Raw genomic sequence first — 12,525 nt, forward strand, 5'->3', positions numbered from 1 at the left:
CAAGAGTGGAAAAACTAATTTTTTTTTTTTTTTTTTTTTTATCTTTCGGAACGCTCAGAAAGTTACTAATTTGTATTTTTACTTTTATGGAGTTCTCATTCCATGTGAAGAAAATAATCAGTAATTATTGATTTCAGAATAGCAAACGAATTGGAAAGCTGATTTAATTGTACTTTTGCATAGCTTAAAGGCACTTCTTGACTCTACTTGTGCCTAAAATTGATAAAGTGGTAATCATCGACTAGGCCTAATGGAAATTATTATGACCAACGTACTTTTCGACCCGAAAAATGGTAATCAATACATTCATTATAAAATGTACAAACAAAAGAAAAAGCAGTGTCTTTATAAATATCTGCTACTACCACATAGCTTTGAGATCATTCCCTTAACCTCTAAAGTAACACAATCTTCTCTTGCGTTACCTCGTTCTGGCCAAATGCCGTACTATCTTGAATATGCCTTCATAAATCTAGCGTAGTATGTTTTGCCAAAACTATTTTATATAGTTCCCTTGATTGTCCGTGTGTCCCATACGGAAGTTAAAAAGTCTGAAAAAAAACTACTTTAAAGATCATAATCAATTTTGGCCAGCATGAAGAGGACCAAATATTAAGAATAGTGTTCATTGGTTGAAATGATTAGAAATGAAATTAAAGTCTTTCAGTCCAACGTGCGACGATTATGCCCTTTTAGGCTAATTCAGACGAATGATTAAGGCAAGTGAATGATGATAGAAGAATTGATGGAATGAGAATGCAGGTGAAAATGGGAGTTTACAAAAATCTCCGAACAAATTTCGTACATAAACAAGAATTTTTTGCGCATGAATATGCACAAACGATGCATTGACGGATAAGATCATTTTGGCACCAATTAGTGTTGTGAGAAGGCTGGCGCCTGAACTAGGTACACGTATTTCTCACACAATGTCCAAACGTTTGAAACTATTTTGTTGAAGTCTGGAAGAGATAAACAGATGTAAATATATATTCTAACTATAAGGCTAAGGATAGAAGTCAGTGGAGAGCTTTAGTGAACGCGGCATTCAACCTCCGGGTTACATAGGCCATAGAGCTAGTTAGTTAGTTAATTTCACTTAATTATTCACACAATTCCTTCTTTCTTTACCGTTATATCGTTTCAAAATTTTTAAAATGAGAAACTTATGGATGACGTTTTAAAAGTTATTATCCTTCTGAATTTTAACCTCAATAAATGTTTTATATATGAGTAGTTGTAAGTTTTTAGTTATTCATAACTTTTAATTTATAATTTCGTTTCAAAAAATCTACTCTAGCAATTCCAGAATATGTATTGCTAACTAACTAACTAACTCTATGACCTATGGAACCCGGAGGTTCAATGCCGCGTTCACAAAAGCTCTCCACTGACTTCTATCCTTAGCTAACTGCATCCAGTTTCTACTTTGTATTCCAATCTCTGCGAGATCCATCTTAATATTGTCCTCCCATCTGCGCCTAGATCTTCCTAATGGTCGTTTTCCGATTGGTCTTCCTGTCAAGACTTTCTACTTTCTTCCATTCTAGCTACATGACCCGCCCACCTAAGCCTCTTAGACTTCACGACCCTAACAATGTTGGGTAAACCATATAAATTATGTAGTTCCTCGTTATGAAGTTTCCGCCATTCCCCATTCCCGTTCCTCTTGGGTCCGAATATTCGTCTCAGGATCTTGTTCTCAAATACTTTCAGTCTATGTTCTTCCCTCAGGGTAAGTGACCATGTTTCGCAGCCATACAGAATAACAGGCATGATTACCGTTTTGTATATTTTAAGCTTCAAATTTCTCGACAGAATTCGCGACGACAAGAGATTTTGAACCGAATAGTAACACGAATTCCCTGCTTTTAGTCGACATTTAATTTCTCCGTGAATATGATTTTCCTCTGTTAATATTGATCCTAGGTATTTGAAACTATCCACTTTATCAAAAGTATTATTTAATATTTTAACGCATCCATAGTTTGCTGTATTCCGGTCCCGACGCACTTCCATGTATTTAGTTTTCTCTGCATTTACTTCTAAACCCATGTCCCTGCAAGCGTTTAATAAGATCTCTGCATTTATTTCTATTGTTGTCTTTTCATCACCTATTAAATTTACGTCATCAGCATATGCCATAACCTGGTGAATGCCGTTCAATTCTAGGCCCTGGTTGCTATCTTTGATTTTCCTTATATCATTGCTACCATTATTAAACTTGTTAGTGTTAGTGAATATGTATTGCTACCATTATTAAACTTGTTAGTGTTAGTGAATATGTATTGCTACCATTATTAAACTTGTTAGTGAGACACTTTCTTTCACTGAACGTTAATTTATAACCTCTATAAACAATTAATTGGAATTAGAAAATATTCACTGTGTCCATTCTTAATTCTTTTCAGGATTTTCTCTTCAGGATGCAGTGATTAAATGTTTTAGTATTATCATGGAAAAATAAATGTTATATTTCATTAAATTTGAAATATTTGTAAACAAAAAGCCCAAAATTTCCGAGCCAAAAGAAGTTGTGGAGAAACTAGACGTTATTTCCAAAAGAAGAATGTTTCCGAGCTGTTGTATTTATAGTTTACGCTAATGTCACTTGTGGGACTGAAGAAAATATTTGAAGTCTGCATATTACTGTCAGCATAGCATTTGTTACCCTAAATAGTATAATAATAACCTTATATTTGAGTATTAAAAATACACTAATGTTAATTGAAGCTCACGGGGAACAAATGATACAACCGTCATTGGGCAATTTGTACAGGAACGGTTATTTGAAAGGCTTCAGTTCATTTTGCACCTACCTAGGTCGACAGAAGACACAATTTAAAACAACTCAGCTTATTTCGCTCCCTCCCAGGACGACAGGAGAGACCATCTAAACGACTTCAGCTTATTTCCCTCGCTCCTAGGTCGACAGGAGAGACAATCTATAAAACGTCAGCTTATTTCGCTCCCTCCTAGGACGACAGGAGACCAGCTTATTTCGCTCCCTCCTAGGACGACAGGAGAGACCATCTACAAGACTTCAGCTTATTTCGCTCCCTCCTAGGACGACAGGAGAGACCATCTACAAGACTTCAGCTTATTTCGCTCCCTCCTAGGACGACAGGAAAGACCATCTAGAAGACTTCAGCTTATTTTGCTCCCTCCTAGGACGACAGGAGAGACAATCTGAAACCCTTCAGTTTAGTTTGCTCCCATTTAGAACAACAGAAGATGTATGACGACAGTAAGGCAATTTAAAAGGCTTCAACTCATTTTGTACCCTTCTAGGACGTCAGAAAATTCCTGTGAAATATATCAGTTTATTGTGTACTTTCATAAGATAGCAGAAGATGTTTTGCACCCACCAACAAGAAACATGCATGTTACCTCTTGTTAGACGCAATTTCCCACAAACAGGAAAACGGTAATTACAGACAGTCATTTTTTAAAAAACTTCCTCCAATATCTCGATGTTACACTGACAATCCCAGGTTTGCTCAAGTCGACACTTGTCCTGTTGTACCGGTTTCAATTTTTGAAATATTCTGTATATGATTTGAGTTTATTATGTGAACATATGGAGCGAGGGCACTGATCGAAGATACCATGAGAAAAAAAAATTAAAATATTCCCAGCATGTAAATAATTTTGAGAGCTTCCGGAAATTTGAGACGGTTGAAATTTGTTAATTAAAAAAACATGTGTTTGTTAGTTGATGCAGCTTCCGACATGCCTGGTATAGTGCATATAACGTTTACTATATCAACTACTATTTAGATTCTATTTGGCTGAATATAATATGCGTGTTTAAATGAATGTTATAATTAATTACATGGTTGCTATTCCATTTCAATTTAATGTCAACATTTCTACTAATGTTATTAATTAGATACGTTTCAATCAACAACCAGTATACAGTTTCAATTTTGCTTTGTTATATATATTTAACACAAACATACATAACATACCTGTATAGAAAAAAGGATAGATATATGTATTTCCAGCACAGCTGTGGAACGCCTGGAGCAATTTCAACGAAACTAGGTACACACATGACTTTAAAAATACTGTAGAAGCATGATATCTCTAGTAGCCATAGCATACAAGGGAAATTGGAATACAAAAGAAATTACGGTTAACAACAGCCCCTAACATATTAGGCAACACTTCGTCACTTATAATAATGTTGGTTGCCTACTCAATAAGGTTTGCACTTTTATTGAAATGTGTATTGATTCCACCGTTATTTATTTCCAAATACAGTGGAACTACGACTATCCGAATTACTGATTAACCTAATCGCTTTCAGAATTCAAGAAAAAGATTAAGAAGGAAACGTACTGAGATTCTGTCTACATGCGCTATTGACCTTCCCTCCGCGAAACTAGTGTAGACTCAGCACAAACATTATTGGCATGATGAGTCACCGTATCATGCGCAGTTCTATTTTTGTCTGTCGTCCCTCGCCAGGTGGCCGGCCCGTTTCACCTATCACTGTTCGTTTTAATCAGTGAATCAGTGTGTCGTTGACCTGCTACTGTGACGGTGCTCTTTCATTTCGGTGCGTTGTTTTGTTTGTGAATGCGTTTCGTGGTTCACCATGGCTTCTAAAAAACGTGTTGTGTTATCGTTAGCGGATAAACTAAAAATTATAGAGCAATCAGGTAAAGAAGCTACAGTTAAATATTTGGCTGAGATGTACGGTGTTGGACAATCAACGATTTCAGACATTAAAAGGTGCAAACCTACACTTTTAAACTTCGTGTGAGTGCTTGGAAACGAAGATGGAAGTTCTTCAAGAAAATCAATGAAGGTAGCAACAAACAAAGATTTAGAAGATGTCGTTTTCAAGTGGATTTTGCAGCAACGTTCTATGGGGAACTCAATTTCGGGTCCATTCTTTGCGAAAAAACTAAGATCTTAGCTCAGAAGCTTGGTTGTTCATTCTTTAAAACAAGTAATGGCTGGTTAATAAATTTTAAGTCCAGGCACGGTCTCCGTCAATTAGATTTAAGTTGCGGGAAGTTATCAGCAGACCCAAAAGCTATAGAATATTTTATTGAAAAATTTAAAATTGTAGCAGACTCCAACGATCCTGAATTTTTGTACAACACCGACGAAACCGGTCTTGTTTGGAAAGCTCTGCCGAAAACCACTTTAGCATCTAAAAGGGAGTGTAGTGCTCCAAGACATAAAGTTAGTAAAGACCGTATTACGGTGCTTAACTGTGTGAACTCTATGGGAAGCCATAACATACCTCTTCTATTGATAGGGAAGTCAAAAAGCTCAAGAGTATTTTAAAATGTGAAAAACCTTCCCCTCTTTTATATATATATGTATATATATGTATGTATGTATGTATGTATATGTATAAACAAGGCTTGGATGACTGCAGCATTGTTTACCGAGTGGTACGACGAAATTTTCATCCCTGAAGTAAAAAGGCACAAAAAAATCTTTTGGAAAAGAAGGCAGTAAAGTGCTTTTGATTGTTGGTAATGCACCAACTTATCCCACCGAAGAATTGTTGTAAAGAGGGAATGGCCAGTTAAAAACAATCTTTTTACCGCCAGAACGTCACAAGCTTGTTGCATCCAATGGACCAGTCTGTTATCGAAACCATGAAACGCTATTACAGAAGGCAACTTTTGAGGAAACTTTTAGCAGAGGGCGAAGACGAAGAACATTTGTTGGCTAATTACAAAAAGGAAAAAAGCGCTTTTACATGGTGACGGAAGCTTGGAGCTTGGTTAAGGCAGTCATATTAAGACGTGCGTGGAACAAGTTGAAAGGCATATCAACTAAAGAAGAGAAGGAAAGGGAGAAAAAGGAAAAAGAAGCTCAAGAAAAGGAAAGAGAAGAGACAGGAGTAGGTGAGGATGATGTGTCACTTGAGGAATTCAGAAACAGTCTTTTGAAAATTCTTGGATATTCAGAAGTTAGTGCTGAAGATATAGGAGAGTGGATGATGTGTGATTCGTCAGACCCTGGGTTTCAAATTCTAAATGATGATGAACTTATTGAAAGTTTGAGAGAAGAAAGTGTCGAGGAAGAAGATGACTTTAACGTCGAAGTTGAAGCAGACACAGGAATATCAGCTACAGCATTTGCAGGCCTTGAAACTGCATTGAAGTGGATGGAGAACTCAGCCCGACCACATGCAACTTCTCACTGTGAAGCGGATGCGCAACTTGGATGGCCGAAAACGTATGAAGATGGTCAAACAGATTACTTTGACCGAGATGTTCAGCAAGCAATGACTTTTCACTTACAGTGCGGTACGTACATGCTGTACTAATGTACTGCACTTGTAAGCAAGCTAACATGTAACTGTATTGTCTTTTCATTTAATTAATTTAAAGCTCTTTTTCTTTGAAAATAATTTTTTCTCTACTTTTACCATACATATAAATTTTTTCGGAAAAAATTCATTTATCCGAATGGGGTCCAATCCCAATTGATTCGGATAATTGAAGTTCTACTGTACTTTGCATAAACATTATTTTTTCCTTGCGAAGAATGAGTATTTCAGCTAGTATACATGTATGTCAGAGCATTTATATGCAGACGAAATGCTCTGTTAATTGTAATAAAACTATTATTTTATCAAGGAAGGTTGATATTTACTTTAGCAACGAGAGCTGTTGCTATAGCGTATTTTACTCATACTCCTTCAAGAAGTAGTATAAATTTCAAATGTGCTTGGCTCGACTGCTATTAGACTGTAAAATCAACCTTGGCCTCCGAACTTTACGGGGATGAAGTGGATAGGCAATTGCATCTAGTAAATAAAGGATATAAACTCATAATAATATTTCGATTACATTAACAAATTTGAGAATTTTGAGAACAGCAACTTATTCTAAAATACCAGGTATTATATTTGACAATTCCTCCATATTTCTACTTTACCTATTGAGAAAAGTGTTTTGCCTGATTTTCTATTAAAACAACGATATAAATGGTGTTTCCATATGTTCGTCACGCACAAACGATTAGTTGATTGGAGATATTTTCCAATCATTGCTAGCAGAAGCTAAACTAAAATAGACACAATTCTAGAAACAGTTTGTGTGGTAATAAAAAGGTAAGATGAGACAAGAAGATTTACCAAGAAGTACGAAAACAGCACTTGCTACTTTCTATCTTGGAGATAAACAGAATCTCTTCGTTACGTGTTAAGTTTTTCCTCCGCCACCCAGCCTCCCTCGTTTCTTTCTGCAAGAACTGTTAACTCCTAAACTTTATAATCCTTGAATGTAACATGGGGCTTAACAAAGTGCCCCTGAAGATTCATTGAGACTGGAAGATGCGCAAAGAACTTAAAACTAGAGATAAAGAAGCGAGGACGAAAAGTTTTGTTAGTTTTTGTGAAACATCTTAACAGAAGGAAGATTAAAAGACATGCTCCTAACGCAGAAGACCTTCTGGGATTCTGGCGACAAAAGGAAGACACACTATTTTTATGGTAATTTGAGCGCATAACTTTCCAACTACCAGATAGGGATATAACATCTTATAATAAATCAAAATATAGATTTTTTTTTATGTATACTCTATAACGACAAAAGAAAATATGGATTTCCCTTCTTTATACAGTAACTGCTTTTTAGAAGTCTTCGATCATGCGACATCACAAAGATGGGAAAACTCGAACAACTTTATACCAGTAAATTTTCTGCAGTGAGGATAAATTCTCCATGATGTTGACTTTCTTATAGGGTAATACAGTAGTGTAAAATAAAAAAAAATGGAGCAAAAAGTTCAAGTGCGATTTAAATTTTAAAGAAATCAACACATTAAAATTTGCATTAAAATCTTTTACCTAAACGCCAGTTTGATATATTACCTATGACTTGTAGCAGGTTTATCTAGCAATATCATGCATTAACGTATTTTACAACTGTATAATTACTATAATAATTAATACCAAAATATTCTAAATGATCTCACCTTAAAACTCACTATTGTCGCAAAGATCATAATAGCCATAGTACATGGTATTGAAGAAACGAATTGCACCATATTCCAACACCAATATTGCCGCATCCTTCATTTCCTTTGCAACCTTTTTCCTTAAAAGTGTATGTACGAAATTATACTTGTGTAGGTAATTTGAGGTATCATAAAAATCAGATACAAAGATTCTATGAAGCCAGTTGGTAAATTTCGAAATAATGTCTTTGAAATCTTTGATTTTAACGTCCCATGATTATGCCCTTGAAGCTAAGCGAGACAATGATTAATGCAAGTGGATGATGATGGAAAAATTAGTAGAATAAGAAAGTGGGAGGAAACAGGAGCACCTCGAGAAAACCCACGACGTTGTCCACCACAAACTTACTTGATCGGGATCGAACCAGGAACCCCACGCAGCAGTGATAAGTGCTCTACCAATGAGCCACCGTGCCCCGCCCCGATTTGGAAGTAAAATAAATAACTGAATAAACATTTATGAATTTTTAAATATCATGCGTACTGCTGACTATTGATTAGCGCTACCCAATACACAAAATGTTTATAAATATACGATTTCTACATTCTACATTATGATTTCTCGTATATTAAATATACCTTTTTATATCTCCATAAATTCAAAACACAAATTTTCGATCATGAATTTTTTCAAATTAATTCTCTCTCTCTCTCTCTCTCTCTCTCTCTCTCTCTCTCTCTATATATATATATATATATATATATATATATATATATATATATATATATATATATATATAATTTGTTTAGATATAATTTAATTTTAATTACATTATTGAAACTGTTTCGAAAGGTTGATATAATGAATAATGGAGAAAATTAGCAACAGAATGGAACGAAAAATAAAAAGAAAGTGTTGATAACAGTACGGGAGAAAATAACAATATGGGAAATATTTTCATTGGACTAGTCAATAGATGTATTTCAAAAATTGCAATTTCAAAGTATCACAGATATTTGATTAATTTCAGGATATCTTCCAACCGTTGTAAGAACCATAGGTAATACAGGCTTCATTCCTTGATATTAAATGAATGAAAAGACAAGTCTGAAGGCGACAACAGATTTGATACATCACCAAAATACGTAAGTTAAGATACTAAAAGTAATGAAATATGAAGCCTATTCTAGCGACGATATTTTGATATTAACATTAGTTTTTTACATTGTGATATTGATATGAAATTCACACCTTTTTAAAGTATAAAAGTTGAAGTTTCTAAAGATTTCAAAGCTTTTCTTTAGTCAAAATTTGTCAACTTTGTTTTCTAGCTTTATGCAGGTTCAGAAATGAAAAGAAATCTTTAACGTCCCACGGTTTTGCCGGTTAGGCTATAGGAGACGGTGATAATGAGAAATGAGTGAAATAGTCGAATGAAGAAAATGGGAGAACCCCGAGCAAACCTACGAGCACGGTGTTTGTCCACCACAAAGTCCACACGGCGCGAGCTGGGATCGAACCAGGGACTCCAAGCACCGGAGGTGAACGCTCTACCACTGAGCCACCACTAAGCCAACGCTATTTCGATCCATGCGCCAGCTGAGCTTGGTTTGGTTTAAGATGGAATCCATTCTTGGGCTTAGTTGTGATAATCAAGCAGGCCCGTTGCTAGGAGTGTGTTATGGGGCAGACACAGTTCAGTTTTTTTTTCCCTGACATACATACACACACACAAACCAAGCTCTGTTGACACATAGGTCGAAACAGCAAAGAGTGGTCAGCAGTGTCTGACTGTTTAGAGCCCTGGCAATGGAACAACTTCAAGTGCGACTAGCGTGTAACCATACCATATTTTAAAGAAAATTGGTGAAATCAGTAAGTACTAACATTGTATTTTCATCCTTGCGTTCTTCACTTCAGTACTGAAGAAATGACACTCAAATGTTGCATCTTCATCTTTAACTTTCTACTAAAACCGGAATTGATAGAAATACGATACAACTTCCTGTTTCAATATTGATCTACGTAGATCAGAAACGATAACAAATAACAATGCCAAATAAATTTTAAAAATAGATTTACTATTCTAAGTATAGGTTACCCTCTTGTCTCTTAAGCATCTATTCAAACTGAAAGTGGTAGAAGCCAACCACTACCAATTTATAACGTTGGCTTCTACCACTTTCTTTTTCTTCCGACACTTCTACCACTTCTAACACTATAGAGCAGCGTTTCCCAACCTTTTTCAACTTGCGGCACACTACGGGTGTAACTTGAATTCTCGCGGCACACTCATAGATATTATTATTTATTATTATTATTATTATTATTATTATTTGGAAATACAAAATACCATGGCATGTTTTTTTTCTGTGATTTCTGATCTCCTCACAGAGATGAAAGCTCGATCACTGGTTTTCCCCTAAACTAATTCATTGTGCTTATTTTTTTATTCTAATTTTAAAATAGAAAACAATTGATGTGAAATATAGGACTCAGATTTTTAAAAATACGCTTTCTTTTTCGAAAACTGTATCCAACCTTTCACTAAGAACGAAGATCACTAAATAACGAACGAACAAATGAATGTCTTGTACTTTTAACTTTGCTGTTTTAACCAAAACCGGTGCATATTATTGCAATCACACAGCTTGCGATGCGTCGAAGTCAAAACACAACTGTTGAACAAAATGTTGTGCTGTCATTCAAGTGCGAAAGAGTGTTCTACAAACGCTCACTTGACGCGTACCATACAAGTGCTTCCATTTTTCGGTGTTAGTATGAGTCTCAATTGAAGCATAACATAGCAGCTAAACGTGGAAATGTGTACAAGCCAAAATACTGTCTGCTACACAGTAATAGATGTAGAATAATATATTACAAATACAGTAATTTTTCCATGGTAGAAATTCATAGTAATGTGAAATACAAAAATGTACCATTCTTTCCCTATGTCTTGCAATTTGGTTGCTATAGAATTAATAATTTTGTTTCGATTTCCTCGCGGCACACCGGTTGGGAAACGCTGCTATAGAGTAAAAATTGTAGTAGCGAGAAGTGGTTTCCAGAATTCAATTAAATGGCTCAAAAATATATTACATCCCTACTTTAATCTTTTTTTAAACTGAGTGTAGTAGAAAGGAAATACCACTATTGGTTTTAATATTATTTGAGAAAACATATTACTTAAAAGTCTTCATCCTGGCGAAATTAAAATACCGCTAATTTTACAGTAGTTATGTGATATCTTCAAATAGATAAAAGATAATTGAAATATGGAACAAGAGCGCCCTAGACAATATTATTTTGCGTGAGGTACCGTTATCATAAGTCACCTAGTGGCTTTCCGTTTTCAGCTGTTTAGAAACGCGAAAATAAATGTCGATTTTCAAAATGGCTCGAAATCGAAAGCAGATAAGTGAGTCGTGATAACGGTTTCTTATGTGAAATAATATTGTCTAGGGAGCTCTTGTTCCACATTTCGATTATCTTTTATCTATTTGAAGATATCACATAACTACTGTAAAATTAGCGGTACTTTAATTTCGCCGGGATGAAGACTTTTAACGTGGTATACACGTAACACCGACTCTCAGTGTTAACGTTTTTTTTTAAATGTACACTTAAAGTTGCTCTTTATGCGGGTATATATATTTATATTTTATATGCTGTACACATATGTTAAATTCAGTAGCTTATTACGTATTTCGACAATCCCTATATACCATTACTGTATTAAATAAACTGTCTGTAGAGCACTATCAAGAGTAAATGGAGATACCTGACATAGGCACTGTATTAAATATTCTGGTCATAGACCACTATCAACAGTAAATGGAAATCCTGATATCGACATTGTATTAAATATCCTGGCCATAGACCACTATCAATAACAAATGCAAAATACCTGATATCGGCACTGTCTTAAATATCCTGGCCATAGATAACCATCAAGACGGAGATATCAGATCAAGATGGAGATATCTCAATGTCCTGGCCATAGATTACTATCAATAGTGAATAGAAATACTGATATCGGCACTACATTCAACATCCTAGCCATAGATCAATACCAATAGCAAATGGAAATATCTGATATCGGCATTGTATTAAATATCCTGGCCATAGACCATTATGAATAGTAAATGGAGATACCTGATATTGACTCTGTATTAAATACCCTGGTGATAGATCAGCGTCAATAGCAAATGGAAATACCTGATATCGGCACTGTATTAAATATCCTATCCATAGACCACCATCAAGAGTAAATGGAGATACTTGATAACGGCACTGTATTAAATAACCTGATCAAAGATCACTATCAATAACAAATGGAACTACCTGATATTGACACTGTATTCAATATCCTAGCCACTGACCACTATCGGCAGCAAATAGAAATATCTTATATCTCACTGTATTAAATATCTTGACCAAAGATCACTATCAATAACAAATGTAAATGGCTGATATCGGCACCGTATTCAATATCATAAGCCGAAGAGCATTATCAATAGCAAATGGAAATATCTGATACCGGCACGGTATTCAATATCCTGACCATAGACCACTATCAACAACAA

This window comes from Thermobia domestica, chromosome 5 (genome assembly GCF_964235325.1).
Source record: "Thermobia domestica chromosome 5, izTheDome1.hap1.1, whole genome shotgun sequence".
Lineage (NCBI taxonomy): Eukaryota > Metazoa > Arthropoda > Insecta > Zygentoma > Lepismatidae > Thermobia > Thermobia domestica.